General features: G+C 41.1%; 1 pseudogene across 1 annotated transcript; it reads left to right on the plus strand.

Annotated features, from left to right (window-relative positions):
- The first annotated feature begins 5057 nt into the window (after window positions 1-5057).
- On the plus strand, window positions 5058-5452 carry LOC308559111 (mth938 domain-containing protein pseudogene; annotated as a pseudogene). The gene has a single exon. The product of its transcript is annotated as a mth938 domain-containing protein pseudogene (transcript).
- Window positions 5453-8124: the final 2672 nt, after the last annotated feature.

Raw genomic sequence — 8124 nt, forward strand, 5'->3', positions numbered from 1 at the left:
AAGCACACAGGCCCCTACTTTAGGTGCGGCTGCCACTGAGCTCCAGCCAATTGTTGCCAGGTCTCTGATTTCTCAAGAGAAGCCAGAAATTGACCTTAAAAAACAAAACAAAGCAAAACAAGAAGTCTCCTCATAGTTAAATGTTGGCAACATTCAGAGAATTTAAAAAAAAAAAAAATTAACTCTCTGAACTCCAAAGAAAACTCGTCTGCAGGCTCTCCTGCAGGGCAAAGTTTTACCCCTTTGTGCTTACCTGGTGTGGCCTCCCACTTCAGGGACCTCTGAAGGACACTGGAAGTTTAATCTCTAAAATGTTTGTACTTGTCACTGCCCTGCGGTGGTGCTTGGCCAGGGTGGTTAATGGTACAGTCATTGTCCCCTCCGTAAAGGGCAGCGGAACTGCGGCTGCCAGAGCCGGCTGCACAGCCTACCCTTAAGTCCTCACGGTTAATACTTAGGCTTCACATATGCCCTTCACCTACCCCCGCTCTTCCTCACTAAGGAAATACTACTTTCTGAAGGCCAATGCAAATAAAGGTCACCAGGACACACTTTCAAGCCAGACACCGAATGCCGGCTTGCAGTAGAAGGGCTGATTGTAGGCTCCCAGCTAATAAAAAAAATGCCAATCAAAGGGGCCTTCTGCCTGGCCTGAAGCTCAGGAGGAGGCCCAGCTGTCAGGGAGAGCCCGCGCACGACAGTGCTCGGATTTCCAAGGATGCCCAGCACCTGCACAGAAGAACTGCAGAGCCTGGCCTGTTGACAGCCCTTCCCAGGTCCAGGGAAGGCACAGGCCTGCCAGGCAAGAAGGAAGGAGTGCCGGCTTCAGTCACGTTACTGCCTTCCTCCAGAGGCCAGGATGAAGAGGAAAGCCGCCTTGGATGGGGTGCTGCATATACTCACATGACTGGTCTTTAGAAAGGACTAAAGCACCAGACCTCTCCACTTTTCACCATGCGAATACAAGCATTAAAACTGCTGCTCGCGTCCCAGTGCTGGTTTCCCCTAGTGGTTGGTGCCTGCCTCCGGCTGGAAGTGTAATGTCAGCCCCAGAAAAACTGCACTTTAAATGATGTCCTCCTGTTTAAGGATGAATCACTAAAGCTTCAGTCGGAACAGAAATAGCTTTCATCTCTGAAACATTCTGCTCTCACTCACCTCTGGGTTAGTCCTACGGAGAGCAAGATGGGAAAGATGTTCCCTATCCAGTCACACTGCTAAGCCTAAAGTGCAGCTGCTTTTCCCTCCATCCTGCTAAAAACCTGCCTAGGGGGAGTAAGGGAGGGTAAAGAGGCTTGCACAGGCCGAGGAGAAAGGAGAGGGTTCTCCATTTAAAAAAGTCACTTTTAAATGTTTTCACCAGGAAGGCTAAAATAGCTCTACCTGCTTTAAGTGAAAAGGAAACTGGGGGAACAGTCATTAAGAGCTTCTACTTGGTAGGAGAGGATTCTGGGAAGATAGCAGTGTTGGCCAGCATAGTTTTCAATCTTTCCAAATCACCACATAAAAATAAAACAAGATAGCTAAAGCCAAAAACCAATGGACATTTATAACAAAACCAGATGACAAGGTATCCCCACAAACCCCAAAATATAAATTGGTGGAGACAAACCAATCCTCACAAGACCTGGATGGTAGCCCATCTGTGCAGGAGGAAGAAGAGGAAGCAGTGGGGTTTCTGACTAATGGACCCAAGAACATAAAAACCACAATACAGTTGACGGGTCTCCCTGGGAAATACAGAGGACCAGTTTGAGAACAGCAACTGAAATCGGAGGTTTTGCTCTTGTCAATAGGAAGTGAGTGCAAGGGGCCTGTAGTAAGAAGAACTGAAGGGGACCCTGTGAAAGCAAGGATCCCTTCTAGATGAGGCCTGTACTGGGGAGAAGCTGCTGGGGTGCAATCAAACTTGAGCAGAATAGGAACAGAGACAAAGGAAAGAGAAAGGTCAAAGCAAATGGGGGAGGGAAGCACAGCCAAGGAAGCTGAGAAAGAAAGCTGCTGTATATTTGAACACTACAACCAACGAAGGACTCTGTGAAATAAGAAATGCTTTACTGAACCCCGCCCCTCATTCTAAACATTTCTAAAGTTCAGAAAAACTAATTTCACTAAAAATGACCTATAGAAAAGTATCAAGAGAGATACCATACAAAGCTATTATTAAAAATAAGGAACTGTATAGCATCCCCCAAGCAAAGAAAGCATGCCTCAAAGACATGCCCGCAATATAGAACGAAACTGTAATCTAATACTACAAAATGAGATAGAAGACATTAAGAAAATAATAAGAGGAGGACCCAAAATGGCAGCAGAGTAGGTGGAAGTTATGCTCACCTCCTCCCAGAGGAATTACAATTAAATATAGAACAATCAACCTGAAAAACCAACAGAAGACTAGCTGAACAGAAGTCTTATAACCAAGGGTTTTCAGAAGAAGCACATTGAGATTAGTAGGAAGGGCAAAGACATAAAAAGGGCTGGCCCCACACCCACATGAGAATCTGGAGGGATATCTCAGCTGCAAAGGTTCCCCCCGAGGAGTGAGGAATCTCAACCCCACACCAGGTGTCCCAGCCCAAGCATCAGAGCTGGAAAGAGGAACTCACATAACATCTAGCTGTGAAAATCAGCAGGAATTCCATATGCCAGGGAGAGATAGGAGTCTGTTAGAAACCCAGGTGTCCTCTTAAAGAACAAGTACATAAAATTTCATTTGAAGCCCCTCACCCTGGGCTCCGGTGGAGGGAAGGTGGTCAGAGGATTGTGTGGCTTTGTGGAGAAGGCTAAAGAAACAGTTTCCAAGTTCCCTGTGCTGAGTCTCTCACCCATGTTACACACAGACCTCATCTTTCTTGGGTCAAGTACTCCCCTCCATACAACATCAGCCTAAGGGAATGCACTAGCCCTATCTTCCTGACTCCCTGTGACCCCACTATGCCAAGCTCAAGCCCTGTAGAGGAGTCTTCTGGCTGCTGCCAACCTTGGCCCACAGTACAGAATTTCTTGGAGAGCTCTTAAGAAGGTCTGGTAAGAACTGGGGCGTCAGACAAACAGGAAATAACTGAGTTGTATGACTCAAGGGAGAAGACCATTTTTCCCCCTCATGCCCAGCTGGTGTTGCCTCACCTCTCCCATGGAAGACTAAGCCTATCAGGCAGCCTTGGGCCTTTTGCTGACCTGCAACAGGGCTCAGTGCTGGTGAAAGCCAGCCTTGGTGTGTAGCTTTGTCCCTCCCATGCACACCCAGGACCAGCAGAAGCTGTCACAAACTATGGATAACTTTGTAGCTCCAAATAGTTAGACCAGGGCTGGTCACAGGCAGTACCTGACATTGACCTACACCAGAGTCCCTCCCAAGAGGCCACAGAACCAACAAACCCCATGGCGAGATTCAGACCACATCAGAGCACAACCTGATTAGCTCCAGAAGCAGTATATCTGAAGGACGATATGGACATATACCAGACCCTGCTGGGGCAAATTCTGTGTCATGGGGTCAGACACCACACAGTAGCTCATGCACTCTGGTTGGGTCAGTCCCCATAGTTAGCCAGCCTAAGAGTCAACCCCACCCATGAATGGGCCAACAACAACCAAGACTCAACTACAATAAGAGGGCTCACATAACTCACACAAGGTGCATTCCTGGAGCACCCAGCACAGGTGATCGAAGAGACTGTACCACTGAGTCACACAGGACATCCACTACATAAGGCCATCATACCAAGACTGGGAGACATAACAAATCTATCTAATACAGAGAAACAAATACAGAGAGGCAGACATAATGGGGAAACAAAGAAACATGTCCCTAATGAAAGAACAGGAGAAATCCCCAGAAGAAGACCTAAATAAAATGAAGGCAAGCATTCTACCAGATACAGAGTTCAAAACAATGGTAATAAAGATGCTCAAGGAACTTAGGGAAAGAATGGGTGAGCACAGTGAGAACTAAAACAAAGAGATAGCAAGCATAAAATAGAATATAGAAAGCAGAAAAAAGAGCCTGTCAGAAATGAAGAGTACAATATCTGAAGTGAAGAATACACTAAAAGCAATTAACAGTAGATTGGATGATGCAGAGGACTGAATCAACAATTGAGAAGAAAACATAGCATAAAACACCCAATAATAGCAGCAAATAGAAAAGAGAAATTTTTTAAAAATGAGGATAGTATAAGGAGCCTCTGGGACAAAGATAGCATAACAACATCCCCATCATAGGGGTACCAGAAGGAGAAGGAGAAGACAGCGAGCAAGGTATTAAGAACCTATTTGAAGAAATAATGGCTGAAAACTTCCTTAACCTGGTAAAGGAAAAGCAACACAAGTCCAGGAAGTGAAGAGAATCCTAAACAAGATAAACCCCAAAAGGCCTACATCAAGACACATCATAATTAAAATGCCAAAAGTTAAAGACAAAGAGAATCTTAAAAGCAGCAAGAGAAAGACAGTTATCTACAAAGGACTTCTCATTAGACTGTCAGGTAATTTCTCAACAAAAACATTTCAGGGCAGAAGAGATTGGCACAAAATATACAAAATGATAAGAAGCAAGGACCTACAATCAAGACTACTCTTCCCAGGAAGGCTATCATTTCAAACTGAAGGAGAAATAAAGAGCTCTCCAGACAAGAAAAGCTTAATGAGTTCATTACCACCAAACCAGTATTACAAGAAATATTAAAGGAATTTCTTTAAGAAGAAAGAAAAAAAGGGGTGTACATATTATAAAGAATAAAATGGCAATACGTATGTAACTATCAATAATCACTTTAAATGTAAATGGATTAGTACTCCAATCAAAAGGCACAGGGTAGGTGAAAATTAAGAAAATGAGAACCATATATACACCATCTATAAGAGACCCACCTCAGAATGAAAGACACACACAGAGTAAAGGGACAGAAAAAGATAATTCATTCAAACGGAAACAAAAACAAAGCTAGGGTAGCAACACTTACATCAGACAAAATATACTATAAAACATGAGATACAATAAGAGTCAAAGAAAGGATAGCAGGGAGCTGTTTGGGATCGCAACTCCCTGGAGAGAGGGCTTTGGGTTTCATTTAAGTTCCTTATGTCTTCCCCTGAAATTGCTTCCCTTTCATGGGGGCAAATGAAAGTACAAGGCTCTACTAAAACCTATAAGGACTGCAAAGTGTGGCCCAGGGGAAGTCGGGCTTGGGATTGGAGAGAAACAGGAACTGAGCATTCTCCTGGTGTGTAGCCTGCAGATGTGGAGGAGGACATCAAGAAGGGTGTGCAGACCCTTGTGATTGGCTGAGGGAACCGTGAGGCCCTGAAGGTACCCCCATCAACCCTGGAGTACCTGGAGAAACAAGGCATTGATGTGCAGGTCCTCCAGACAGAGCAGGCAGTGAAGGAGTACAACGCCTTGGTTGCCCAAGGTGTCAGGGGAGGGGTCTTCCATTCCACCTGCTGATGGAGCCTTAAGAAAATAAATCACTGCCCTTGCTGGTGCGACTCAGTTGGTTGGAGAGTCATCCCATGCACCAGAAGATCATAGGTTCGATTCCCAGTCAAGGCACATACCTAGCTTGCCTAGGTTGTGGGTTCAATCCCCAGTCTGGGTGAGTGTGGGAGGCAATTCCTTGGTGCATCTCTCTCATATCAGTGTTCTCTCTCTCTTTCTCGCTTTTTTTCTCTCTCTCTCGTTCTCCCTCCCTTTCTAATATCAAGTTAAAATAAATAAAGTAAATTAAATTAAAAAAAAAAGTCAAAGAAAGACATTACTAATGATAATGGAATCAATCCAACAAGCAGATATCTCTTGTAAACATTTATGCACCCAACATAGTTGCATCTAAATATATAAAGCAAATCCTGATGGACATAAAGGAAGAAGTTGAGAGTAATATAGTCATAGTAGGGATTTTAACACCACATTGACATCAATGGATAGATTTCCCCAACAGAAAATCAACAAGGAAACAGCAGCCTTACATGATACTCTAGACCACATGAATTAAATTGATATTTTCAGAGCATTGCACCCCAAAGCAACAGAATATATATTCTTTTCAAGTGCACATGGAACATTTTCTAGGATAAACCGCGTTAGAATACAAAACAAGTCTCAATAAATTTAAGAAGATTAAAATCATATCAAGCATCTATTCTGACCTCAGAGGTATGAAACTAGAAATCAATTACAAGAAAAAAAACCTTGAAAACTCACAAACACATGGAGGCTAAGTTACATGTTACTAAAAAATCAATGATTTAACAATGAGATCAAAGAAGAAATCAAAAGATGCCTTGAGACAAATAAAAATGAAAGCACAACTATCCAAAACACAGTGAAACAGTCCTAACAGGGAAATTCATAGCATTACAGGCCTACCTCAATAAATAAGAAATATCTCAAATAAACAATCTAAACTTACACCTGAAGGAACTAGAAGTAGAACAACAAACAAAGCCCAAAGTGAGTAGAAGGAAGGAAATAATAAAAATCAGAGAAGAAATAAATGAAATAGAGACTAAAAAAACAATACAAAAGAGCAATGAAACCAAGAGCTGGTTCTTTGAAAAGATAAGGAAGATTGGTAAACCTTTAACCAGGTTCATCAAGAAAAGAAGAGAGAAGACCCAAATAAATAAAATCAGAAATGAAAGAGGAGAAGTAACAACTGACATGACAAAAATACAAAGGATTATAAGAAAATATTGGGAAAAACTAACTACCAACAAATTGGACAATGTGAAAGAAATGGATAAATTCCTGGAAACATACAATCTTCCAAAACTGAATCAAGAAGAAACAGAAAATCTGAACAGACAGATTACCACTAACAAAACTGAAACAGTAATTTTAAAAAAACACCCAACAAAAAAAAAGTCCTGGACTAGATGGCTTCACAGTGAATTTTACCAAACATTCAAAGAAGAACTCATACCTATCCTTCTCAAACTATTCAAAAAAATTCAAGAGGGACATCAACTTCCATGATCATTATTAGGCCAGCATTATCCTAATTCCCAAATAGATAAAGACACTACAAAGAGAGAAAATTATAGGCCAATATTACTAATGAACATAGGTGCAAAAATCCTCAACAAAATATTAGCAAACCAAATTTAGCAATACATTAAAAAGATCAGACATCATGATCAAGTTAGATTTACTCCTGGGATGCAAGATTGGTATAATAACCCCAAATCAATTAATGTGATACACCACATTAAAAAAAAAATGAAGGATAAAAATTATATGATCATATCAATAGAGGTAGAAAAGAGCATTTCACAAAATCCAGTATCCATTTATGACAAAAATTCTTGGCAAAGTGGGAATAGAAGGAATACACCTCAATATAATAAAGGCCATGTAGGACAAACCCATAGCTATCAGCAGGGAAAAACTAAAATCATTTCCCTTAAGATCAGGAACAAGACAGGAATGCCCACCATCACCACTCTTATTCAACACAGTACCAGAAGTCCTAGCCACAGCAATCAGACAAAAAGAAGAAAAACAAGGCATCCAAATTGAAATGAAGAAGTAAAATTGTTGTTATTTGCAGATAACATGATATTGTATATAGAGACACTAAAGATTCCACCAAAAAACTACTAGAACTAGTAAATGAATTTGGAAAAGTAGCAAGATACAAAATAAATATTTGGAAATCAGTTGCATTTTTATACACCAATAATGAACTATTAGAAATAAAAACTAAGAAAACAATCCCATTTATAATTGCATCAAAACAAATACCTACAAATAAATTTAACCGAGGATGTAAAAGATGTGTACTTGGAAAATAATAAGATACTGAAGAAAGAAATTTAAAAAGATGTATATAAATGGAAACACATACTGTGCTCGTGGGTAGGAAGAATTAACATCATTAAAATGTCCATACTGTACATTTATACCATGGAATACTATGCAGCTATAAAGAAGAAGGATCTCTAACCCTTTGAGACAGCATGGATGGACATGGAAATTATTATGCTAAGTGAAATAAGTCAGTTAGGGAAAGACAAATATCACATGATCTCACTTATTTGTGAAATTTAATTAATGGATGAACAAAATAGGTCCAGAGACATGGAAGCATGGAACAGAGTGACAGATCTCAGAGGAAA

Source organism: Miniopterus schreibersii (genome assembly GCF_964146895.1).
Source record: "Miniopterus schreibersii genome assembly, chromosome: 1".
Taxonomy (NCBI): Eukaryota; Metazoa; Chordata; class Mammalia; order Chiroptera; family Miniopteridae; genus Miniopterus; species Miniopterus schreibersii.